General features: G+C 44.4%; 1 protein-coding gene across 2 annotated transcripts in view; it reads right to left on the bottom strand.

Annotated features, from left to right (window-relative positions):
* Positions 1-3,755, bottom strand: part of RASGEF1A (RasGEF domain family member 1A) — an 86,710-nt gene extending 82,955 nt beyond the window's left edge. Inside the window, exon 1 of one of the 2 annotated variants that reach the window (XM_086680313.1) lies at positions 3,657-3,755. The gene's annotated coding sequence lies outside the window, so the exon portion shown is untranslated. The remainder of the gene's footprint in view (positions 1-3,656) is intronic. The other variant, XM_086680317.1, reaches the window with a different exon arrangement.
* Positions 3,756-27,636: the final 23,881 nt, after the last annotated feature.

Raw genomic sequence — 27,636 nt, 5'->3', positions numbered from 1 at the left:
TCTTGCCTCAGTGTGTGGCCCCTGGGCGAAATGAGATGCTCCTGAAGAGTCAGGGAGACTCGATGAAGCCCAGATCCAAGCCTTTCCTTGAGCCGGTGCTTGCCTACTGCTCCCCGAACTCACCCTGCATGACAACCCCACAGCCGCTCAGAAGGGACATGACAGGCTTTGAGCTCCCACCGCCACCACCACCCAGGGCAGCACAGCCCGCAGCCTGTCCCCGCAGACCCAGCCTTCGCGCTCATGGGGAGAGGGGTGAGAGGCTCCTTTCTCCTGTGCTATGTCCACATCCCGGCCTCACCGCATGGGTCCTGAGGAGCTGTCCTATCAGATAAGTGAGGTGGGTAGAAGCTTCCCCAGGCACGATCACTGGGGGTTGCCGTGAACCATACTCCAGGGTACCTATGCGGTTCTTAGGAAATGCCTCTGCAGCAGACGAGACCATTCAGACACCCAAGGCCATCTGACCGTCCTCCCTCAGTCACAGTCAATGACAGGCAGCAATCACACGGCCACCCCCTTGGCAGGTATCAGTGTGGTTGCGAACACTCGTATCATTGACTAAACATTGTCACGAGCCCCTCTGAAGCCCATCCCCAGAGGTGAATCCCCAAGACCCTCCACTCCCCAGGATGAGCCCTGCTCCTCTGTACCTGGCCCCTTGAACAGCCAGGACATGCTGGGGCTTTCTGGCTTTTCCTTCCGTGGTTCCCACCATGTCACTGCCAGGCTGACGTTTGCTGACCTTCCAAACCCTGCTCCAAGACTGTCAGATTGGGACTTCCCATGTCCCCAGTGTAGGGACATTCTGAATGGATCCATAGCCCACTCTATGCCAGACCAGGCCTCCCCTGTGTTCACTCTCTGCAGAGCCCCACCGCCCCAGGCTCTGTGCCCAGAAAGAGGTGAGAAGGGCATATACTCTGAATGAAGGGCAGGGCATCCTCCCCAGATCCCTGCAGGTCAGGGGGCCCTGACGTGTGACCCGTGGGTGTCACAGGCCCTCCCCCCATGGCCATGGGCCTGACAGCTTCCCCGCCTGATGTCACTTCAGCACCCCGTGATGACGGCCCCCCCTCCCTTCTACCCTGCTCCCTCTTCAGATTCTGTCTGGAAGACAAGTTGCTAAGTAAACACTCAGCCACAGGAGGGAGGTGGGCAAGCGAGGGCAAAGGAACTGAGAGGCAGCCCGGAGTGGGTGGGAGTTACAGGCGGCAGATTTCTGCTCAACATTTGGAAGCTCTGAGAGACAAACAGCCAGAGCAGACCAGGGCTGAAGCAGATGGCCTCAGGAGGGAAAGAGGGAGGGAGGAGGAGTCCCAGCAGGGGGCAGCCGGGGGCGTGTGCTCTGGACTGGGAACAACACTGTGATGACCAATGACCACCTGGACAGGCCCTGATCTGCATCCCCGGCCCTCTCTCCCACCGTGGCCCTGGGATCTGCCCCCAGCAGGCTCCGTGGCGGGGTGGGGGGGTGGGGGGCCCAGAGCCCCTCTTCTGGGGTCAGATCATGCAGAAATGCCCATCCTACCCCAGCCTATGCCAGTGCCCCCACTTCCGAAGACAGTGGTTGGACTTCAAACGGCTCCCCCACCCCCCCAGCCCTGCACCTTCACTTGGCCTATTTGACAAATTCGGTTTCTGTGAAACACGTGGCTTGAGAACAGGACTGTATGGTTAAAAACCAAAGATCAGCCAAAGCTATTCCACTACTGCCCATTCAGCCCATCATTCTGCAGACGGGGAGACAGTTATACTCGGCAGCTCTCAGGCCATCTACTCAGCCCCCTACTATTCTCCTCTGGAGGACCCAGTGGATGGACTAGTGGTCCAGCCTAAGGGGGCCGCTTGTGGTGGAATGCCCTCCCCACTCAGCCGGGCCCCCCCACCACTGGCCTCACTCAGGACGGCCGAGCACTACTGCCGGTGGTGCCCGCATTTCTCCCTCCGCCCCCTCTGCCTGCGGTTGCTAAGTTACACCAAAAACCCTCCGCTCTGTGTGAACTGTTCCATTTCCACAATTTGCCAGGTGGAAGGGAGCCATCAGGCTGGCAGTTCAAGGATGACTCCCAGAGAAAAACAAACTTACTGGCTGGCTTTCAGGCCCCCATGGAATACCTGGGGACACCTGCTTGTGCTCCCACACCCAGGAGCCATGTGCAAGAGGACACAGCTGCCCTACGAGGGTATCGGCATGTGGGTCTCTACTGCTCACTCCCTTCTCAGGGGCAGGGCCTGTGGCTTCTGCTGCCGCCTCCCACCCAGCCATGACCACCCAGAGGGCTGTTGGTCACTATGACCCATGTCCCTCACAACAAATAAAAGCTAGATGGGCCCAGAACCCACCCGCGTGCCCGGAGCCAAGGCCCTCCACTTCCTCCCACTCAGGATCCCCTCCTCCTATTCTGGGCTGGGATCCTGAGGTTCCAATGCAAAGTGTCCCTGGATGCGGGAGGGGAAATGCCCCTAAAAGTCATTGAAGCCATTTACAGATGGGGAAGCTGAGTCCCGGAGAGGCCTGCAGCCTGCCCACAGTTCAGAAGTCCAGACCTATGGCCTCCCAACTCCCTAGTTCTCTGCTCGCAACAGGAGCTGCTGCTTTGCACTCGAGGCCTCCTATTGGGGAGAGAAGAGCCTGGACCCAGGCCAAGCTGTGCTAGGTGAGACTGTCCCGAGGGAGGTGGAAGACCCCCGAGGGGCAGAGCAGACCACTGCCTCTCTAAGGTTCCCCTGCATGCCAGCCTGACTCTGTATGTCCTGGGCTCCTAGGGCAGGTGGCCATCTGGGCCCTGCCCTTGCTCTAGAGGGTGGGAGAAGAATGATAGCAGTGGGGAGGGTGAACGAGATGGGGCTCACAGCTCCAACCCCTGAACCAGGGTGGCCCGGACACCACCGCATCTCAGCCCCCAGGTGGCTCCCAAGAGGCAGGCAACCTGCCTGTAAATATCCACCAGCTCCAGCGCTGAGAAGCAGCTAGAGATGCAGGGGGCAAGGGCCTGCTGCGTGCCCTCCCCAGACAGCAGGAGACCCCTCCCCGCTCACACACACACACCGACTAGAACCAGCTGCACCTTGCCCCAGGCCCGTGCTGCGGCAACGAGAGCACGGTCCTTGAAATGACCCTTGCCCACGGTGCAGAGAGGAACATCTCGCCCCGGTCGTCTCCCTTCAAATGCTGAGCTCACGCCCCGATTCCTCGCCAAACAGCAAGGGCGTGAGATGCCACCGCGGGGCCCAGAATACAGACAAGCAAATGGAAACTTCCAACTGCGCAGCCCCGAGCTCCTCAGATTTCCCAGCCCCCTCCCCCACGCCAGGCCCGGGGCAGCGGTCCTGCCAGCCCGTGCCCACGCCCGCCTGCGGAGTGCACTCCCGCCACGCCCAGGCAGAGATCGCCCGGTGCCCCGCAGGCGCTGGGGACCGGGGGTCCTGGCGCTGTCCAGCCCGGGGCGGAGTTCTCGGCAACTCCGCGCTGGGCTCCCGCACGCCCTCCTCCACGCGCGTCCCACGACCCGTGCCGGGAGCCTGTGCCCCGGCCACGCGACCGTCGCGCCGGGCAGGACCCGGGGCCCGCGAACGCCCCTCCCGCGCTGGCGGCCGGAGGGGACGGCCCGCGGGAGGGACCGAGGGACTGAGGATGGGCGCCCGCTGCCTACCTCGGTCCGGGCCGGCGTAGCTCCCGCGCAGCCCTCGCGCCGCAGTCGGGCCCCGAGCAGCGCGCGGCCGGCGCCGGCGGCGGCTCATGCTCGGAGCCCGGGCCCGCGGCACCCGCCCACCCGCGGCCGCCCCCGCGCTGCGCCAGCTGCGGGCAGAGCGGCTCCCTCCGCAGCCGGCGCCGGGGAGCGCGAGCGAGCGAGCGCGGAGCGAGCACGGAGCGGGCACGGAGCGGGCACGGAACGGGCACGGAGCGGGCGGGCGCGAGAGCGCGGGGAGCGGGCGGGCGCGGGGCGAGGGTGCGGGGCGGGCGCGTGGAGAGGGAAGTGCAGAACCAAGGTGGAAGGAGAGGTAAAGCGCGTGGCCAGGGCGCAAGGCGCAAGGCGCAGGGCGGGGTCGGGGATGGGGGCCTAGAGAGAGCGCGGGGGAGAGGGCGTGCCAGCCTTCATTTTTGAAAGGACAATTCAACAAACAACCCCAAAGGTGGTGTGGCCGCCTAATGTGAAAGCAGCTTTAGGGACCCCCCTAGAGCTGCCAAATTTTTGGCTTCTGAAACCACTTCCGTGGGCGAATCCTGGTCCCTTTGATTATTACCTTTAACCATCACAACCACCCTATCAGGTTGGTGTTGGTTTTGTTCCCATTGCACAGATGAGTAAACTGATGGTCAGGCAAGTGAAATGACCCTGCAGAATCAGGCATGCAAAGCAAGGCTCCAGAACCACTCTGAGAGATTCCAGAGTCCCCACATCTCCAAAACCACTATGAGGAAGATGGGGGTTCGTCCGGCGTGAAGCTTCCTGTTCTCTGAACAGGCATCTTCCTTCCCTGGCAACAACCTCGGGGGTCAGGAGTGACCCTTACAAGCAGCCCAGACTCAAATGAAAGTGGAACAGGTGTAGGGCCAGGAAGCCCACAGGATGAAGGGGTTTGGGTGGAATAACTGATGAAGTACCCCATAGCACCCTTTGGAGAAGCTGAGGACCTTTCTTAGTCATACATTCAGTTTGTGTTTATGGGGTGCCTATTGTATGCTGGGTGCCACTCTGAGCACGGGGATACAGTTGTGAATCTTCCTGTCGGTTGAAGTTCGCGTTCTTGTGGGAAGCAGGCAGTAAATAAAAGCACAAGAATATATTTCATATGTCAGATGATGCAGATGCTCTGGAGGAAAGCAGGGCAGAGAGAGGGTTTAGGGAGTCCAATTTGTGGAGTTAGTTATTTGATTGTGCAGATCAGGGAAGTCTTTGCTGAAGGGGTGACATCTGAGCCAAGACCTGACTGAAGCAAGCCAAGCTGAATCCAAAGAATGAACATCTGAGGGAAAGGGAACAACCACAAGTGCAAAGGCACTGAGATGAGACTATGCTTTGGGCATGTGCAAGCAATAACTTAGGAGACAGAGTGGTGTGCAAATGAGCTACAAGTGTGGTAGAGAGTGGGATATCATGAGGTGCCAGGGTGACTAGATCACGGAGAACCTGGCTGGCCATTGACCCATCGTGGCTTTGACTCAGTGCCAAGCTGGTGGAGGGTTTTGCAGAGTAATGTTATGGCCCGGCTCTTCTTTACAAAAACATTTTATTATGGAAAATTTTAAACACTTACAAAAGTGGGAGCTAGGAAGCCCAGTGGCCCATCATTCGCAATTATCAATACATGGCCAATTTTGTTTCATCTATATTCCCATCCACCCCTATATTTAAGTGAGCATTTGTTATTAAGTGAACATTTATAACCTTTTTAAGTAAAATGTACATACGTGATAGTAAACAAATCACAAATATGTGCTCAACTGATTTTCAATGAGAATATTAATAACCATCTGTACCTTGGAAGATTCTAAATTAGTTTCATTTTCTTTAATAGAAATAGGGCCATGAAGATTATCCAGTTCTTCCATTTTTGATAAATTGTCTTTTTGAAATATTTTTAATTTGGCTAAATTTGCAGATTTACTGACAAGTTGTTTATAACATCCTCCTATTATCCCTCAGATATCTGTAGAATATGTAGTGATGTACCACATTTCATTAGGATATTGGGAATCTTTGTTTCCTCTTTCTTTTCTTGATCAGTCTTGCTAGAGTTTTATGAATTTTATAATCTTTTTCAAAGAAAACTTTTGACTTTGTTGAGTTTTCTCTATTGTGCCTTCTATTTCATTGATCATTATGTTTGTTTGATTTGTTTTATTAGGTCTGTATTTCTGCTTTGGGGGAGGATATTTACTGCTTTTTTTCCCCTTAAGTTGGAAGCTAGGCTCATTGATTTTCAACATTCTTTGTTATTATATGTATTAAAAATTTTTTTTGATGTTTATTTTTGAGAGAGACAGAATGAGAATGTGGGAGGGGCAGAGAGAGAGAGAGAGAGAGAGAGAGAATCCGAAGCAGGCTCCAGGCTCTGAGCTGTCAGCACAGAGCCCTATGCGTGGCTCGAACTCAAAGTGTGAGATCATGACCTGAGCCAAAGTCAGACCATTAACCGACTGAGCCACCCAGGCACCCCTTTATTATATGCATTTAAACCTATACATTTCCTTTTAAGCACTGCTTTACTATCTCACGTTTTAAAATTTTTTATTATCATTTAGCTCAAGATATTTTTTAATTTCCATTTTGAGTTCTCTTTTGGCCTATGAGTTATTTGGAAGGGTGTTGGTTAGTTTCCAAATATTAGGTTTTCTAGCTATCTTCCTATTCTTGAGTTCTAATTTAATTACACAGGCAGTGGATGTACCCTGATGATTTCAATTCTCTGAAATCTACGCATTTATGCCCAGAATACATTCTATTTTGGTAAATGTCCCCTATGCCCTTGAAATATATATACCGATATATATTCGGTATATATCATTTAGGTCACGTTGGTTAATCAAGTCCAAATCTATATTGTTACTGAATGTAATTCGTATTCTGCCAGTTTTTGAGACAAACTGGAAACAACCTAAAAGTCCTTCAGTGAGTGAATGGATAAACTGTGGCACATCCATACAGTGGAACACTACTCAACAACAACATGAATGATTCTCAGAAGCATTATGTGAAGTGAAAGAAGCCAGACTCAAGAGTATTCAAACTGTATGATTCCATTTCCAGGACTTCTAGAAAATGCAGAATTGTAAAGATAGAGAACAGATCAGCAGTCCCCAGGAGCTGGGGGGATGAGGGGTAAGGAAGATTAACTTCAGCATGGGGAAAATATTAGGGACCATGAACGTGTGTCTGTATCTTGATTTGTGCTGGTGGTCACGTGACTGTGCATTTGTCAAGACTTAAAGTTACTAGAAAGAGTAAATTCCACTGTCTGTCGATTAAAAAGTAACTTTCAGTCTCCAATATAATTAGATGCTTCTCGTGACTGCCTTGTCATCTCTTTTTTGTTTAGGTGCTGTCCACAAGCTTTTGGTTTTCTCCTCCCTTTTGCTATATCTGTTGTTCTGGAGGGAATCAGAATGACTCATTACCACCAATGAATATAGTGTTGCCACTGTTGCCGCCGAATGGGAGGTCTGTAGGGCACACAGGGGAATTGGAGGGAGCAGCTAAAGGCTTCTGCAAGAGTCTAGTGATGCATGGTGGTTGCTTACAACAGGGCAGTCATGCTCATGGTAATGAGAAATGTTTGCATCTTGGCATGTGCTACAGATAAAGCCAGAAGTACTTGGGTCAGAGAAAAAGAGAAGAGCCAACCATCCTTTTGCCCCAAGCAGTCTCGTGGCCATGCTGGGGAGCACATCCCAAGGTGCATTTGCATAGCTGGACACTGGTAGTACTCTGAGTGCTGCTTTATTTGGGCTGGCTTTGGGGTAGAGGAGTTTCTGTGGGTTATGGGAGCTAAAACACATACATCCATGACAGTTCAGCCACCCACTGTTCCTGTTACACCCAGACATTGTCTTCCCTTGAATGTGTCCCCTTCAAGACTCTCATCACAACAACGGCGCTGGCTTACAGCTTTTTACTTCCATGGAGTCCAGGTCAGCTACTGCACTAGGTCCTTCAGAAATCTGATCCCCCATCCAAACCAGATCTTCCAGGATTTCAGCTTTCTCCCTCCTGACTTCACTTGCCTTCTTTTTAGCCTTATTTCCATACAACAGGTTTTCAATTGTTCCCTTGCCAATACCCTGGATTTTCTTGCTCCTTTTACCTTCGTATCTCCCACCTGGCAAAACTCCGGTGACAGATAAATCCAACGCTGCCTTCTCCAGATGTCCCCTCAGGTACCTAAGAGCTGCTAGAGGCAGTCATACAGCCCTGCTATCACTCTAAATTCACAATAAATTCATCAGTGGAACTGAGAACTCAACACTGCTCAATCATCCTCCGATAGTTCTTTCTTTCCTTTTCTTAAATTGTGAGTATGTACGTTACATATACAGGAGACTGTACGAAATGTATATGTACAGTTTCAGAAATCATCACGATGAGAATGCCAATGGAACCAGGACTTAGGTTGAGAAATAGGGCACTGCCAGCACATGGGAAGTCCCTTTTGTGTCCTTTCCCAATTGCTTGCCTTCATATCCTTTCCCTACCACCACCCCCCAGAGGCAATCATTATCCTGATATTTATTTCCTTGACCCTGTTTAAGCTTTTATCCCTAGATAAGTACGCCTTTTTTTGAACCTTTGTGAAGAGAATCATACTCTGTTTAGTCACTCACTTGTATCATCAATATTATGTGAGTTCCACCATGTTGATGAGGGTAGTTTGCTTATTCATGTTGACTGCTGTTTGGTATTTTGTTATATTTATTTGGTCTACTATTAGTTGATGTTTAGGGAGCTAACATATTTTTGCTATTATTCATTCACTCACTGAACAAATATTTCTTGAGCACCCACTATGTGCTAGGCACTACGTTAGCAATTAGGACAAAATTGGTAAAATTTTCAAAAAAGCTAAAATTCCCTTCCCACAGGGGTATCCTAGGAGCAGATGACTACAATAAACATTTTTTCAAAAGATAAATTATATTGTATGTTAAAAATGAGAAGTGCTGCAGTGTCTGGGTGGCTCAGTTGGTTAAGCATCCAGTTTTGGCCCATGATCTTGCAGTTCGTGGGTTTGAGCCCTGTGTTGGGCTCTGTGCTGACAGCTCGGAGCCTGGGGCCTGCTTCGGATTCTGTGTCTCCCTCTCTCTCTCTGCCCCTCCCCTGCTTGCACTCGGTCTCTCTCTCTCTCTCTCAAAAATAAATAAACATTAAATTTTTTTTTAAATGAGAAGTGCTAATTAAGAACGAAAGCAGGGGAAAACATGAAAAGTACCAGGGTTAGAGGTTGCAATTCTATATTTCCCACTGAGTTCACATCTAAACCAGGAATTAAAGGGGTTGAAGATGGTGCCATGTGGCCATCTGGGATGAAGTATTCCAGCAGAGGGAGGAGCCAGTGTACCCATTTCAAGGTAGGACTAATACAGAGGGTCTGTGCAATGCACTTCTGGTACTAACTACACAGTTAAGCCAAACTTCACAGGTTAAGGCCACAGTCCCCATGAGACTGCAATAGCTTCAGACACAAGCTGCAAGCTTGGGGGTCCCCAGGCCACCCAACTTTTGACCAATTGGCTACAAATTTAGAGGTTCCCATTACCCTCTCAAGTTTGATAATTCACTAGAAGAAGTCACAGAATTCGGGTAAGCACAGTACTCATGATTACAATCCTACCATAACAAAATGGATTCACATCAGGAGTAGCCAAAAAAGGAGTCTTATAGGGCAAGATCTGGGAGGATCCCAAACACAAAGTTTCCATGTCCTCTCTACACAGAGTCAGTATGTGTCACCTTACTAGCATGGAGTATTGTTAATCAGGGAAGTTCACCGGAGCTTCTGTGTTCAGAGTTTTATTTCTGTGTCCAGGGTTTTATTACATAAGCATGATTGGATTATCCATTGCCCATGTGGTTCAGTCTCCAACCTCCTCACCTCCCCAGAAGTTGGACTGATGTCATGTGACTCAAGGTCCCAACCATCTAATCACATGATTGGTCTTTGTGGTATGACTAGCCTCTATCCTGAGTCACCTTGTTAGATTAAACTCAGCTGTGGTCTGAATAACATGAATAAAAAAGATACTCCTATCACTCAGGAAATTCCAAAGATTTAGAGTCTCCCTCCCAGGAATCAGGGGACAAAGACCAGTCAAATTCTTTACCACACATCCTGTGTGGCTAGAAAAGAGTGAGCAACTCCATGAATAAAAAGGAGATGCAATCAGAGAGCTACTAGGACTAGATCCCTTTGATTATCCCAGTACCTGTTTCTTGGTGCCTAGGAGCAAGAGTTCTCTTAGGTGTAGGCTGGATTTACAATTGCTGGTTCTTGGGAAATGCACATGTTCAACCCTACTGGGAAATATCCAATTGTTTTCTAAAGTGGTTACGCTCCTACCAGCAGTGTATAGAGTTTTTATTGTTCCAATCTATGGTACACAGAATAATGGCCCCCAGAAATCTATGTCCTAATCCCACAAATGAGGGAACATGTTTCCTTACATAATAAAAGGGACTTTGCAGATGTAATTAGTTAAAGATCTTGACTTGGGGAGATTGGACAGGGAGGAACATAATCACAAGGGCCTTTATAAGAGAGAGAAAGGAGGGGGGCACCTGGGTGGCTCAGTCAGTTAGGTGGGTTAAGTTTCCAACTTTCGCTCAGTTCACAATCTCACGTTCGAGCCCCGCATCAGGCTCTGTGCTGACAGCTCGGAGCCTGGAGCCTGCTTCGGATTCTATGTCTCCCTCTCTCTCTCTGCACTTCCCCACTCACGATCTCTCTCTCTCTCTCTCCCTCTCTCTGTCTCTCAAAAATAAATAAACATTAAAAAAAAATTTTAAAGAGAGAGACAGGAGGGTCAAAGTCATAGAAGGAGATGTGATGATAGAAGCAGAGGTCAGAAAGAGTGAGAGATTTGAGGATGCTACACTGCTGACTTTGAAGATGGAGAAAGGTACTGCAAGCTAAGGAATGTAGGCAGCCTATGGAAGCTGGAAAAGTCAGGGAAACAGATTCTCTCTTGCAGCCTTCAGAAGAAACCAACACTGCCAACACCTTAAATTTATCCCAGTGAGACTGATGCTTGGATTTCTGACCTCTAGAACTATCAGATAGTAAATCTGTGTCATTTTAAGCCAAAATATGTGATAGTTTGTTACAACAGCAATAGGAAACTAATATGTAATCCTTGCCAATACTTCATTAAATGTTTACTTCTCAATTTTTTCCAATCTGTTGGTTGTATAGTATCATCTCTTTGTGGATTTTTTATTTTCCTGATGATAAATGATAACAAACATCTTTTCAGATGTCTATTAGTCATTTGGGTTTACTTTTTAGTAAAATGCCTATTCAAGGTTTTTGCTCAGTTTTCTATTGATTGTTCTTTTTCTTATTGATTTAGAAGCTTTCTATATATTCTAGGTGCTAGTGCAATGAGATTTAAATCTGTTATATTTTGGGAAATGTCCTGTTATTTGGACGATCTTATCCCCATTTGTGCCTTATATTGTTACTCCCTTCATGCTGTCTTTTGATGGAAAGAATGTCTTAATTTGTGTAGTGGAGTCCCATTTAGACTCTTTCCTTTCATGGTTTGAGTTTTTCAATCTACTTATCTCTAAATTCTCCAAACATTCCCAAAAATTTCAAGTCCTCCAGACCTTTCCCAACCTCCAGGCTTCTATTTCCCTCCCTGACAATGATGATTCTTCCTCTTTTGCCTCATAGGGAAATTCAAAACCATCATCAAGAACTGTCTCAACTACCCCCAAATTTATACATTTGTCTGCACCCATTCTTCCCTCCCTCCTGTCATAATGGAGAACACAACCCCTTTCTCTCACAGGTCACTCTCTTGTCCTCTGCCCTAGATGCCGTCCCTTCCTACCTCCTCTTTAATACTGTGCATTCAAATACACCTTCTTTCATTTCTCCCTTTAATGTCCTCCATATAAACATCTAACCTTCTTAATTTTCAAAAAATACCTGGCACCTCCACTATGCCTCCTAGGTCTCATCCTGCTTTCTCTTCCCATTCAGAGCCAGGATTCTCAGCAGGATTGTCTCCTCTGATCTGCCTGTACTTCTGTGGCATAATAAGAAATATATATTTGGTCTTTGTCCCCGATTCCTGACACAGAGCTCCTAAATATCTTGGAATTTCCTGAGTGATAGAAGCATCTTTTGTTCTAATAAGATGACTCTTGGCAGGCCCCTAGATAGCTTTAGAATGGAGGCTGGTTGCCAGAAGGACCAAACCTTGATTTGAAGCCTGGAACTTTCAGCCCTACCCCCCAACCTCCAGTGAAAATGAAAGGAAAATTGGATGCATATATTAAAAAAGAAGAAGGACTTAAAATCAATCATTCAAGATTCTCCCTTGGAAAACTAGGAAAAGAAGAGCAAGTCAAATCCAAGTAAGCCAAAGAAGAGAAGTAATCAAAATTAGAGCAAATCAATAGAGAAAATCAATGAAACAAAAAAAATAGTTCTTTGAAAATATCAGTAAAATGGATAAGCCTCTATCTAGGGGAAGAAATAGAGTGGACACAAATTACTAACATCAGAAATGAAAGAGGGGACAATAAATTATATTTTTAAAAAAGAAATGAAAGAGGGACATCACTACAGATCCTATGGACATTAAAAGAATAATAGAGAAATATTATAAACAACTCTATCTCTACAAATTTGATAACCTAGATGAAACAGACCAATTCTCTGAAAAACATAATGTGCCAAAACTCACACAAAGGAGAAATACACAATCTGAATAGGTGCAAACCTATTAAAGAAATTGAATCAATAATTTATAACCTTACAAAACAGAAAACACCAGGTTTAGATGGGTTTACTGATGGAATCTACCAAACATTCAAGAAAGAAATTATACAATTCTCTACAATCTAATCCAGAAAATGGAAAGGAATATTTCCTTTAACTCATTCTGTGAGGCCAGCATTACCCTAAGACAAAAGCCAAAGACAATATAAGCAAAGATTCAACTATTTAAGAAAACATAATCTATGCCCATCCTTAGCAGGGCCCATGGAAACGACAATAGGAACAAAATTCTGAAGGCAGGAAATGTGTGAAAGGACCGCTGATCACTTTCTGCAGTGGGAGCTACTGCTCTGCCCCCAGCATGTGGCCTTTACCAGACAAGACCAAAATTTACCTGACATTTGAATTATGTCTGCATATTAGCCATTAGTAAAGCTGGATTTCTCTATTTTAAATAAATAGATATATTGGGGCACCTGGGTGGCTCAGTGGGTTAAGCATCCAACTCTTGATGTCAGCTCAGGTCATGATCATGGGATAGAGTCCTGTGTCAGGCTCCAGCTCGGTTCAGAGTCTTCTTGGGATTCTGTCTCTCTACCCCTCCCCCACTTGTTTCCTCCCCTTTCAAAATAAACAAATAAACTGAAGAAGAAAAAAAATTTGTAGATACATACATACATACATATACACATACATACATACATACATACATACATACATACATACATACATACATATAAATGGGTCATCTTGCTTACCCAACAGTGGAAACCACTGCTATATTCAGAAAATAATATTTACCTATTAAGTACCAGCCCTGTGCTGAGTCCATAATGTGGATTATTGTATTTAATTCTCATAGCTCTATGAAGTGGACCCTAATATAACCTTCACTGAAGTTCAGAGATAACCAAATAACTTCGCCAAGATCACCCAGTTATTGAGGATTAGATAAAAATCCAGACATTGATAACCCTGATCAGAGCCATTGCTCTTAACCATATTTATTATGACAACCATATTTGGGGCAGTATCCTCATTCTTTGCTTAGTGCAGCAACCTTTTTTTGTTGTATACAAATCAAGCACAACCTTATGCTCCACCTTTACCATGACTCAAGACTCTAGTCTCCTATAAGGAGAATGGAATCCAGATGTGCCCCCAGCTGCCCTTGCCTTCAGATCCTGGATCTACAAATGGCATGATCTTGGGGCTCTGTCAGGAGTCAAGTCAGCCTTTCTTTCCATTTGGTCTTATCCCATTTTTTTTTCTAGAAAACTACCTTAAATACCTGAATTTCTGATTTGGAAATGCCACACTTCCACTTCTATCATTGATGCATGCTTTTCCTATTTCTCTATTCTGTTATTGGTCATTTCAGTAGAAATTTGTAAAGAAGTTAGAGTTGCATACAAATGTAGCCATTTTATCTGGGAGTCTGTTGCATCAAGCACAAAAACAAAGTATTTTTTCCTGCCTCTAGAGCATAATTATGGGCAAGTTTTCTGAACTGAGGCATTCTATCTCATCTGAGCTAAGAATTCATACCTTAAGCTATTCCACAGTATGTACCTTTGCCAAATTAGCAGGGCCAGGAGGAGCTGAAAGGTAAGGAAGTGTGGGGGCGGGGGGCGGGACTGGGGGGGAGCTTCAAAATGCCTCCAGGCTATACTTTTCTGTTCACCCCTCCTGGCCCCACAGTTTACAAAGTTCTTTCTATGGTTATGGTTTTCATTGTGACCTTTGTGAGCTCCTGGGGAGTGGGAAGGAGGCTGAGTGTGAGACCTCAGAGCCCCCAGTTCCAACTTCATCCAAGCAGCTTTATGTGTATTTATGCTAAAAACATGACCTGACTCTTGGGCAGGATACTATTAGCATGATTGAACCAGGATGTCCTTGTGAGAGGCACATGGGGGCTTCTGAAGTTCAGTCCTTATCCTAAGGCAGGATGTCTTATGGAGGAGCCAAAAGGACCCTGCCCCCAGGAGGTGGTGCAGAGTCCAGCCCTATCTACACCCAAGGCCAGGGTTCAATTTTCTCTTAAAGATGTCCAATTTCGGGGCCCCTGGGTGGTGCAGTCGGTTAAGCGTCCGACTTCAGCCAGGTCACGATCTCGCGGTCTGTGAGTTCGAGCCCCGCGTCAGGCTCTGGGCTGATGGCTCAGAGCCTGGAGCCTGTTTCCGATTCTGTGTCTCCCTCTCTCTCTGCCCCTCCCCCGTTCATGCTCTGTCTCTCTCTGTCCCAAAAATAAATAAAAACGTTGAAAAAAAAATTAAAAAAAAAAAGATGTCCAATTTCTCTAATTTCACAGAAGATTGGGTATTAAAACAAAAACACTTTACTACATAGAAAAGAAGCATACAGCATCAAAACAACACTTATTTGAGGCAATGGCCAAGACTGATACCCCTGCCCTCTGGAGAGCTTCTGCCTGTGATGGAGGAGTGCCCCACTACAGCTGCTTCCACTCTAGATACCGTGGCCTGCTGGCCACTGCCCTATAAGCAAGCAGCAGGCTGTGCATGCTCTGCTGCTCCCAAGGCCAATCAGCACCTCAGCACCTGCTTCTGAAACTGAGAAATGCAGGTGGTGTCAGTGGTGTCAGGCTTCAGGTACCGTGGAGGCTCAGGAATTTACAACTCTGCAACCAAATCCAGCTTCATGCAAAGATTGGAAAGACCACTTCTGCCTTAGGTGTCCTTAGCAGCTGGCCACCAGGATGTGTGATGCTAGTCAGCACCAAGGACAGAGCCCAGGCCAGCTGGTGGTCAGGATAGAAGGGCCTCCTTACCCACATTAGGAAGGGTGAGGGTAGGGGTGTGCCCAAGTGCCGTGCAAATGCCACAGGCAGCTGGCATGCCCCTTCCTGTCATCACAATCAGAGTTATCTAGCTGCACTTTCTAAAGTATGAGGCACCAAGTCACTTAGGGGCTGGGAGGCCAAACATTAGGTGTGAATGGATGCCATAAGGGGACCGGATGTTGGGCAAACTCCCTGGAAAGAAATATGTGATGTGTTCTCCAAAATGTCAAATCCTGCCTGATCAACACAGACTGATCTCATGGATTTGCATCCTGGCCAAAACATATTCTCTCTCCGGTTTGAATGCTCACACTGCTGATTCTGAGATGTTTTGCTTTCCAAGGGCCCTTGAGTTGGGACAGAAAGTGCTTTTATGGGTCCAGAACTTTATATGGAGAAATCCTGACAGCAGTAAGAGCCACTAAAAGAGGAAGGAAGCCTCACTGGGATCACACTGCAGGTTCTAACATGGCTGCTGGGTTAAGCAAGGCTCCATTTGAATTGAAACTCCCTGTTCCCAGCACAACTGAGTGATGCAACATTGTTCCTCCTCTGCTCCTGAGGGGCTGCCCTCTACTGACCACTTCCTATACCCTGCATACGCTAATCTCTCCTCTCTTCTGATCCCCATAGCAACCTTGTGGGATGGGTACTGCTGCTGCTCCCATTTTACAGACAAGAAACTGAGACTCAGAGTGGTGAGTCCAGGACTGTAACCCAGATCTGCCTCACATCAATGAACAGAACATGTAGAACAGAACAATGTCTCTGTTCTGTACTACATGGCTCCAAGGGCAGAGAATTCCTGGGGCAATGAATCCGGAGTAAAGAATACACCACAACTGAGCTACATAGCCTTCCTTCTCTGGGTAGTCAAAGACCATTTAGATTTGGGGGTCAGACAACAAATGTCATTGCTTGGTGCTGGGCTTAGAAGGTCCCTGCTCCTGAATCCAAGAGTCTGGCAGGAAGGCCAACAATGCACAAATAATCATGTACTGTCAATCTCCCAGAGTCTATTTTCACCTACTCAATGAAGGCATGACAATCATGTCTGTCTCACAGCATTCCTCCGCCCAAGGGAGGAATTCCACTAAAAGGTGTCTGGCCCAACATACATGCTCAGTAAATACGACCTCCTTCCTGGCTGCATACTGGGGACCTGTGAATTGAACCTATTCCTTATGGACCCTGAGTCCCTGGCAGCAGGTCTCCACCTGGGGACTGTGAAGGTGGAACAGCTCCTGCATGGTGGCATCACAGTGGATCTGCTATCCTGGGGGTGGAGTGCAGGGGATCTTCCCCATAGCTTCTCCCCAGTCACTTCCCTTTCCTTCACTCTATGCTGCTGTAGGTCAGTTTGTGAGCATCCCTGTCCCCATGATTCTCTTCTTTGGAAGCCCAAGGTGCCTCTCAGTAAGGGAATTGCTTGGAGCCCATAGAGCATGGGAATCTGGAGGGAAGGTCTGGTGTCCCAAACTGAGAGGCAAAGGAAGATATCAGGGATACCTACACTAGAAGCAGAAAGGGCTGTGGCCCCAGAGGGCTTGGAGGCAGCCATAGCTAATTTCCATCCCAGATCTGCCACTTACTGCCACTTGTACCCTGCAAGCAGCAGTTGCCACATCAGTAAAGTAGAATAAGCTGAGGCCCCTTCTTCAGATAAAGTAGAAGGTAACAGATGGAAGACACCAGGAAAGTGCCCAGCACATGACAGTGGAACAGAGGTTGACAGCACACACACATACCCCCCCAGAATGTGCTAAACTAGTCCAGCAGGGCAAGCTCTCCAAGACTGGAGACTGGTTTGAATAATGGAAACATTCATTTGAGAGTAATAAATGCCTGGATGCTGATAGCATTTCTCAGGAAGTATAGTCAGTGCCCTGTCTCCCACATAGCACACTGGGCCTCCTTGGAAGAAAGGTATGGTTGGTCTTGAAGATGAAGGGCATGGAGCCCTGTAGGCCACATTGCCTGTTTCTCTCACCTCCCAGACTCCTGACCCAGAATATGTCAGGACACCAATGGTGTGTGGATGCCTCCTTCTCCACTCCTTTCTCCCCTAAAAAGGGGAGAGCCACACACAGAGGGAGTTATGTTCCCACCAGTTGAGCACTCCTTTCTGGAAATTGATGTGTTTGTTAAAATCCAACTTCCATCTCTCCTCACAAATTAAATGACTCTTCTCATTTGGATTAAAAAAAAAAACCCTAATGTAGATAAAAAGTTCCTATGTAGGTGCTGCTGTTAACAATAATTGTTTCTTTTAATGTTATTTATTTTGAGAGAGACAGAAACAGAGCATAATTAGGGGAGAGGCAGAGAGAGAGGGAGAAACAGAATCCAAAGCAGTCTCCAGGCTCTGAGTTGTCAGCACAGAGCCTGACACGGGGTTTGAATTCACAAGCCGTGAGATCATGACTTGAGCTAAAGTTGGAGGCTTAACCCACTGAACCACCCAGGTGCCCCAACAATATTTGTTTTTAATCTAAACTGGTTATAAATGATTAGAAAGTTTTCTCCATTCTTCTGATATATCTGCTTCTAAATGTCAGCTTCAAGAAAGCAGATAATGGGCTCTGGGTTGGGAGGGCCCATAAGCTAAAGACTTCCTAGAGAAGAGGGGAGAAGAAGTGTTTGAAAGAGGAAACAAGAGGATTTTCAAAGGACCAGGGCTGGATAATGTTGCCGCATCCTTGATGCATGGTGCCATGCCCTCAGCACATGCTCATTAAATAAATGAATGAGTGAATTAATGCATAGAAAAAACAGGCAAAAAATGGGAAATGCAAGGAAAGATTCATGTTCACTTAGTTGGACAAGATGGCTACTCGGGTCTTGTTACATTCATAAACTGTGGGGAAAATAGGCAGCCATTTTACAAAGGAGGAGACTAAGCCCTGACAAGTTGGGAAACTTGATCCAAGTCAATGGCAGGGATTAGGCAGAGTCCAGACCACCCAGCTACAGGCCCAGCCCATCCATTGTGAGGCTTTACCTGGTCTTGAGTTGTTCATAGCCAGACCCCACCCATTCTTCTAGGTTGGACCAGAGGCGCTTCCTCTGGTGACTAGGAGATTGGAACCACAGCAGCCTCTGATGGGGGTGGCCCATAAACCCCTGCCCAAGGGATGAGGGATGGGAGAATAGGTATTCTGGGCAGGCACCTTGGGCCTCATCCTGGGGCAGCAGTGTCTGTGCTGTGTGAGCTCACTGCAGTGGGTCTCTTGTCCTGATTTTCACACTACTGTATGCTCCCTACCATGACCAGCCCTCCTCAATCAGGGGCAGTGAAGCAGCATCAGCCTTACCTCCCATGCTCTGGGGTCAAGCACGAAAAGGGGCTGGCATGGTGGAGTGGTTGCTGTTCTCTCGACCTCTGCTGCTCTGCCTGCAGCATAGCTAATGGCTAGTAAAATAACACAGAAAACTAAAACTGAGGCTGAGAAAACAGAGAAGTAGAACAGAGGAGATAGACAGATGAAGGAAGAGTGGAAAAGGAATAGGAAAAGATAAAGAAGAAGCAGAGATAACTACAGAAAAAGAATGAGTAAAACTGAAGAATAAAATCTGAAGAATAAAACAGTGTGTGGGTGCACCTATGTGTGCACATCCATGCTTGGGCATGTGGCGTGCAATGCATGTCTATGTGGGTGCATATACATGAAGCAGAGGTAGGGAGGATATGTGTGACACTGCATGTGTGAGCAGAAATACCCATGAGCACCTCCAAGTTGAACATGAGTATCAATCACATGGCCACCACCATGGGTTTGGACATCCATCATGGTGGGCACTGCCAGCAAAGGCAATGAAACTTGTTGGAATCTCTGGAGTTCTTTAAGGGTGGAGCCAGGCTGGGAAGGTGGTTGGCATTTTCTGCTTCTGTAAATTCCCATAGAGTCTGGCCACCCACCAGTCAGGGTCTCAGAGCCATAGACAGGCCAACATGGTGCAGGCACTTTCCAAATTTGCTTGCAGTGAGGTGACGATGGCAGTCTTGGACACTGAAGGCACCTCAATGCACAGATGCTGTCCAAAATGTGTTCTTTCCATGTTCACCTTCTAAGAAAGGAATGTCTGTGGTACAGATGAGAAGATGAAACCAGTGAGGTCAGTTTTCCAGTCCTTGTGGCCCTTAAGTTATACAATAACAAAATATCTCTTTTAGGAAATCATATCAGGAGAAGACTAAAAGGTGGGTTTTGTTGGAGGCTCTGAAAGAAGGAATCACAAGAACAGAGGGGCCGGGCTACTGGGGGGTAAGGGTTTGGGATTTGGGGGGGCAATGTGTGGGGGGGTTAGGCCCTCTGTCATCCTCCTTCACTTGCCCCAAGACAAAGGCAGTAGGTGACTTGGGCTTCAGAGGTCAGACAGAGCCTGGCCAACTCCCAAAAGGACAAGTAACCCTTTTCCAGGAAGCTTCGCCACTGGGACTCACAACTGACTGCTGGGATTACACATGTTCCTTTGAAGGGGGCGCTGCAGGAAGTAATAGAACATTCCTATGTGGGTAAACAGGAAATAGCAAAGACAAGAATGAGCATAACCATGTGTCCCTATAATTTAACACACACACCCAAGGAAAACAAACACAAAAGAGGAAGCCAATGCATCCAATGGTAACCAACATTTAAAGACCTAGAATTAATTGAGAAAACAGAATAAACTTTAGAATAAGTATAAATTAGTATCCACAATGAGTGAATAAAAAGCCAGAAAAATATTTAATTACAAATCTTGAAGGCATCCAGATTGGAAATGAAGAAGTAAAACTATCCCTGTTGGCAGACAACATAATCTAGTATATAGAAAATCCTAAAGAGAACACACACACACACACACACACACAAATTATTAGAGCTAATAAATGAGTTCAGCAAGATTGCAGGGTACAAGATCAGTGTACAAAAATCACTTGTATTTCTCTACACCAGATAAGAACAACCTGAAAGTAACATTAAGAAAATAAGCCTGTGTTAGTTTGCTAGAGCTGCCATAACAACATTCCACAAACTGGGTGGCTTAAGCAGAAATTTATTGTTTCATCGTTCTGGAAGCTAGAGGTCCCATATTAAAAGTGTTGGAAGGATTGAATTCTTCTAGGAGCTGTGAGGGAAGACCTGGGTCTGTCTCCTAGCTTCTGGTAGTTCCTTGGTTTGTAGCAGCAGAACTTCAGTCTTCACTTGGTGTTCTCACTGTGTATATCTGCATACTGATTTCTGCTTCTTATAAAGATACCAGTTTTACTGGATTAGGGCCCACTCTAATATTCTCATTTTAACTTGATTACCTCTGTAGAGACTAACTCTGAATCAGGTCACATTCTAGGATACTGATGGTTAGGACTTCAACATATGGATTTTGGGGAGATACAACTTGACCCGTAACAAATTCCACTTACGATAGTTTCAAAAATAATAAAAATACTTATAAATAATTTTAACAAAAGAAGTGTAAGACTTGTACACTGAAAACTATAAGCATAATTATAATAAATTAAAGAAAACTTAAATAAATGGAAAGATTCTGTTTATGATTAGAAGACTAAATATTATTAAGATGGCAATACACCCCAAACTGATCTACAGATTAAAGCAATGTCTATCAAAATCCCAGATGAATTCTTTGACGAAATTGACAAGCTGATCCTAAATTCTTATGAAAATTCACGGAGCCCAAAATAACTAAAACAATATTGAAGAAAAAAAAAAGAACAAAGTTGGAAGACTCATACTTCCTAATTGCAAAACTTACTACAAAGCTACAGTAATCAAGATTGTGTGGTATTAGCACAAAGACAGATATCTAGATCAATGGAATGGAATTGAAAGTCCAAAAATAAACCCTTATATAAAATTTTTTTTTCAACATTTATTTATTTTTGGGACAGAGAGAGACAGAGCACGAACGGGGGAGGGGCAGAGAGAGAGGGAGACACAGAATCGGAAACAGGCTCCAGGCTCTGAGCCATCAGCCCAGAGCCTGACGTGGGGCTCGAACTCACGGACCGTGAGATCGTGACCTGGCTGAAGTCGGACGCTTAACCGACTGCGCCACCCAGGCGCCCCTAAACCCTTATATATATGAGCAATTGATTTTGGAAGGTTACCAAAATGATTCAATGGAGAAAAGAATAGTCTTGTCAACAAATGGTGTTGGAACAACTGAACATTTATCATACAAAAGAATGGAGTTGGATCCCTACCTCAAACCATATATAAATATTAATTGAAAATAGACCTAAAACTTATATGTAAGAGCTAAAACTATACAGCTTTTAGAAGAAAACAGATGTAAGTATTATGACTTTGGATTAAACAATGGTTTCTTAGATATGAGCACAAGCAACCAAAGATAAAATAGATAAGTTAGACTTCATCAAAATCTAAAATTTCTATACTTCAAAAGAGAGGTTAAGAAAATTAAAAGTCAAGCCACAGCCTAGAAGAAAATATGTTTAAATCTTATACCTGATTTTTAAAAAGTGTATCTGGATTATATAAAGATCACTTACAACTCAGTAAATAATATTTTTAAAAGTCAAACAATCTATTTTTTTAAAATTGGAAGGTTTTATTCATTCTTTTTTTTAACTTTATTTATTTTTGAGAGAGAGAGAGAGAGAGGAGGAGGAAGGGCAGAGAGAAAAGGAGAGAGGGAGAATCCCAAGCAGGCTCCAGAGTGTGGAGCCCCATGTGGGGCTCAAACTCCTGAGCCATGAGATCATGACCTGAGTCAAAATCAAGAGTTGGACACTTAAATGACTTGGCTGCACAGGCACCTGCAAATAACCTAATTTTAAAATGGGCAAAAGATTTGAAGAGATATTTCATCAAAGAATATATAGGAAGGGCTGATATGCAAATGGAAAAACATTCAGCCTCTTTAGTTAGTTAGGGATATGCAAATTAAAACCACAGTAAGATATCGTTTCCCAGCCACTAGTGTGCTATAATCAAAAAGGCTGATTGGAGCGCCTAGGTGACTCAGTTGGTTAAGCATCCAACTTCAGCTCAGGTCATGATCTTATGGTTCATGAGTTCAAGTCCTGTGTCTGGCTCTGTGCTGACAGCTCAGAGCCAGGAGCCTGGTTCAGATTCTGTGTCTCCCTCTCTCTCTGCCCTTCCCCTGCTTGTGCTCTGTCTCTGTCTCTCTCTCTCAAAAATTAAAAAAAGTAATAATAATAAACATTAAAAAAAAAAAAGAAGTCTGACCATACCGACTATTGATGAGAATGTGGGGAAACTAGAACACTCATACACTGCTGGTGAAATTTAAATGATGCTACTTTGGAAAAACATTTTGTCAGTTTCCTTAAAAGGTAAAGATAAATTTACCATATAACCCAAGAAATTCCACACCTAGGTATCTTCCCAAGAGAAATGAAAAGCTATCCCCACACAAAGATGTATATGCAAATGTTTATACCAGCATTATTCGCAGTAGCCAAAAGGTGGAAATAACCCAAATGTCCATCAACTGGAAAACCAAATGTAGTATATCCATACAAAGGAATATTATTTGTCAATGAAAAGTAATGAGGTACAACATAGATGAACCTTAAAAACATTATGCAAAATGAAAGAAACCAGAGGCAAAAGACCAAACATCATATGACATAACTTTTGTGAAATGTCCAAAAAAGACAGACAAAATGTACAGACAGAAAGTAGATGAAGTTATTCCCTAGGACTGGGAATAGGAATAAACACTACTGAAGATGGGCATAAAGGATCTTATCCAGTGATGGAAATGTTCAGAATTGAATTCTGGCAATGGTTGTACAACTCTTTAAGTTTATTAAAACTGAATGCGAACGCGCACACACACACACCTAGTGATAATCTCAGTGAAATTCCAGACTTCCAAAAATAAAGATACCTAAAACTTCCAGAGATTTAAAATGAAAGATTTCATCTGAAGAAACATAAATGTACATAAAGCTTCTTTTCCACAAATATGCAACTTATATGGAATAGTACCTTCAAAATCCTGAGTGAAAATATTTTTTTTATTTTTTTAAGTTTATTTATTTATTTTTTGAGAGAGACAGCTCAAGCAAGGGAGCGGCAGAAGGAGGGGGAGAGAGACAGAAATCTGTCAGCACAGAGCCTAACGTGGGGCTTGAACTCACGGTTCACGGGATCATGACCTGAACCAACACCAAGAGTCTAACACTTAACCAACTGAACCACCCAGACGCCACAAGAATAATTTTTTAAGTTTATTTATTTTGAGAGAGTGCTCTCAACATAGTACTGAGAGTTCTAGTTAGAGCAATTAGTCGTGAAAAGGACAAAATAAGCGCCCAAATTGGAAAAAAAAAAAGTAAAATTGTTTCTATTTGCAGACTTTATATGTAGTATATGTGCTGCTGAAGCAAGAACCAGACTCTATATGTAGATAACCCAAAGGAAGTCACACACAAAAACTGTTAGAGCAAATAAATGATTCAGTCAAGTTATAGAGTATAAAACTGGTACACAAAAAAACAGTTGTATTTCTTTATATGTGCAGTGAGCAATCCAAAGGAATTTTTTAATTCCATTTACAATCCCATTGGAAAGAGTGAAATAATTAGAAATAATTTTAACCAAGAAACTTAAAGGTTTATATACTGAAAACTACAAAATGTTGCTGAAAGAAGACTTAAATAAATGAGAAGACGTCTCATGTTCACTGATTGGAAGACTTAATTAATATTGTTAAGAAGACAATAGCATTCAAAATGATCTAAAGAATCAATGTAATCTCTATCAAAATCCCAATGGTGGTTTTTACAGAAGTTTTAAAAATCCATCATAAAATTTATATGGACTATCAGGAGACACAAATAGACAAAACACCTTGAAAAAGAAGAACAAAGCTTGAGGTCTCACCGTTTCTGATTTCAAAATTTACTACAAAATCAACAGTAATCAAAACAATGTGGTATTGGCATAAAGACAGACATATAGACCAAGGGAAGAACATAGAGAGCCCAGAAATAAATCCTTGCATACATGATCAAATGATTTTTGGAAAGGGTGCCAAAACCATTCAATGGGAAAGGATATAGTCTTTTCAACAAATGGTGCTGGGAAAACTGGATATCCACCTGCAAAAGAATGAAGTTGGACCTTTATCTAACATCATATATAAACATCAACTCAAAATGGATCAAAGACCTGGGGCCCCCCAGGTGGCTCAGTCGGTTGAACCTGCAACCTCAGCCCAGATCATGATCTCACGGTTTGTGAGTTCAAGCCCCACATCAGGCTCTCTACTGTCAAGGCAGAGCCTGCTTCTGATCCTCTGTTCCCCTCTCTCTCTGCCCTCCCCCTCCCCCGCACGCTCTCTCTCTCTCTCTCTCAAAAATAAATAAATTTTAAAAAATGGATCAAAGACCTAAAAATAAGAACTAAAACTATAAAACTCTTAGAAGGAAACATAGATGAAATTTTCATGACATTGCATGTGGCAATGATTTCTTGGATTAGATACCAAAAGCATAGTTTTGGAACCCTTATATATTGCTGATGAGAATGTTAAAATGGTGCCACTGCTATGGGAAACAGTTTGGCAGCTCCTCAAAAAGCTAAACATGGATTTACTGTATGAGTCAGCACTTCCACTCCTAGGTATTGATACCTAGAAACAGAAACCCATACTGAAATAAATATTTGTACCCCAGTGTTCATAGCAGCATTATTCCCGGTAGCCAAAAGGTGAAGACAACTTCAGTGCCATCAAAAAATGGATGCACAAACAAAATATATTATATACATACAATAAAATATTATCCAGCCATACAAAGGAGTGAAGCCCTGATACATAGCATGGATGAATTTTGAAAACACCGTACTAAGTGAAATAGCCAGACACAAAAGTACAAATATTGTATGATTCCCCTATATCAGGCACCCTGAATAGGCAAATCCAGAGACTAAAAGTAGATTAAAGATTACCAGGGGCCGGGGAGAGGATGGAGAGTTTTTGCTTAATGGATACAGAGTTTCTTTTTGGGATGATGAAAAGTTTTTGGGAACAGATAGTGGTAATGGTTATATAACATTGTGAATGTAATTAATGTAATGTGATTGATGAATGGTACACTTTAAAATGGCAAATTTTATGTTATATGTATTCACCACAACTTTTTAAATTAGTAATTTAATATAATGAAACCACTGAATTGCATATTCACATGTGTGAATTCTGTGAATTACGTATCAATAAATGTGTGAATTCATGTGAATTACGTATCAATAAAGTTATGTCTCACATGTAATATAATGAAACTAGATCCCTATCTTACACCACTCATAAAAATTAACTCAAAATGGATTAAGGACTTAGTTGTAAGGCCTAAAACCACAAAACTCCTAGAAGAAAACATGGAGGAAAAGCTTGTTGGTGTGGGTCATGGCAATGATTTTTTGGATAGGACACCTAAAGTAAGAGCAACAAAATAAAAAATAAACAAGTGGGACTACATCATACCTATAAGCTGATGCACAGCAAAGGAAACAGTCAACAAAATGAAAAGGCAACCTACTGAATGGGAGAAAATATTTGCAAATCCTATATCTGATAAGGGTTAATCCAAAATATATAAAGAATTTGTAAAACTCAGTGGCAAAAAAACAAATTTTCCTTTTATTTTTTAAATATTTATTTTTGAGAGAGAGAAAGAGAGAGCACACGAAAGAGGGGGAAGGGCAGAGAGAGAGAGGGAGACAGAGTATCTAAAGCAGACTCCGTGTTGACAGCAAAACGCCCGTTGTGGGGCTCGAACTCACGAACCATGAGATCATGACCTAAGCCAAAGCTGGAAGCTTAACCAACTGAGCCACCCAGGCACCCCTGGAAATTTTTCCAAAGAGGACATTCAAATGGCCTACAGGTACATGAAGAGATGCTCAACATCACTAATCATCAGGGGAATGTAAATCAAAACCACATGAATTATCACCTCACCTGTTAGAATGGCTATCATCAAAAAGAGAAGAGAGAGGAGCGCCTGGGTTGCTCAGTTGGTTGAATGTCCAACTCTTGATTTTGGCTCAGGTCATGATCTCACAGTTCATGGGATGGAGCCCCACATGGGGCTGTACATTGACAGCACAGTGCCTGCTTGGGATTCTCTCTCTCTCCCTCTCTCTATGCCTCTCTCTCTCTCTCTCCCTCCCTCTCACAAAATAAACAAATAAACATGGAAACATTTAAAAAAAAAAAAAAAGAGAAGAGACACATGTTACCAAAGATGTGGAGAAAAGGGAACTCTTATCCACTGTTCATGAAAATATGAACTAGTACAGCCACTATGAAAAGCAGGTTCCTCAAAAAATTAAAAATAGAACTACCGTATGATCTAGCAATTTCATTTCTGGGTATATATTTGATGGAAACAAAGTCACTATGCCGATGGTATATCTGCACCCACCATGTTCATGACAACATTATTTATAATAGCCACGACATGGAAACAACCCAAGTGTCGATTGATGGATGAATGAATAAAGAAAATATGAGATATGGAGACATATATATAATATGGATAGATACAGGGACACATGGCTGGCTCAGTAGGTAGAACTTGCAACTCTTTATTTTTTTTAAGTTTTTTTTTTTACTTATTTATTTTGAGAGAGAGAGACAGTGAGGGAGGGACAGAGAGAGAGGGAGAGAGAATCCCAAGCAGGCTTCACATTGCCAGCACAGAGCCTGATGCAGGGCTTGAACCCACGAACCGCAAGATCACAATCTGAGCCAAAACCAAGAGTTGGACACTTCACCCACTGAGCCACCCAGGCACCCTGAGCATGCAACTCTTGACCTTGGGATTGTTAAATTCAAGCCCCAGGTGGGGTCTAGAGATTACTTAAAAATAAAATCTCAAAAAATATAAAGAGATTGATATAATGAAATGATCAAAAAGAAGGAAAACCTGCCATTTGAGACAACAGACAGAGACAAATACTATATGAGCTCTCTTACATGTGGAATCTCAAAAAATCAAACTTATAGAAAAAGAGATCAGATTTATGGTTGCTAGAGGCAGGGGGTGTGGGTAGGGAATGGGGTGAAGGTGGTCAAAAGGCACAAACTTCTACTTATAAATAAACACTGGGCATATAATGCGCAATATGATGACAAAAGTTAACAGTGCTGTGTGGTATATACAAAAGTTGCTAAGAGAATCAATCCTAAGAGCTCTCATCACAAGGGGAAACTTTTTTTGTAACTTTAGAAGGCGATGGATGCTAACTAAACTTATTGTGGTAATCATTTTGCAAAATATATGTATGCCAAGCCATGCTCTACACTTTGAACTTACACAGTGTTGTGTGTTAATTATATTTCAAGAAAACTAGGAAAAAAGCTATTAAAAAAAA

This window comes from Puma concolor, chromosome D2 (genome assembly GCF_028749965.1).
Source record: "Puma concolor isolate L17-30 chromosome D2, mPumCon1.1.hap2, whole genome shotgun sequence".
Lineage (NCBI taxonomy): Eukaryota > Metazoa > Chordata > Mammalia > Carnivora > Felidae > Puma > Puma concolor.
The sequence above is the reverse complement of the archived record's forward strand: the minus strand, read 5'-3'. Positions and strand labels throughout refer to the sequence as shown.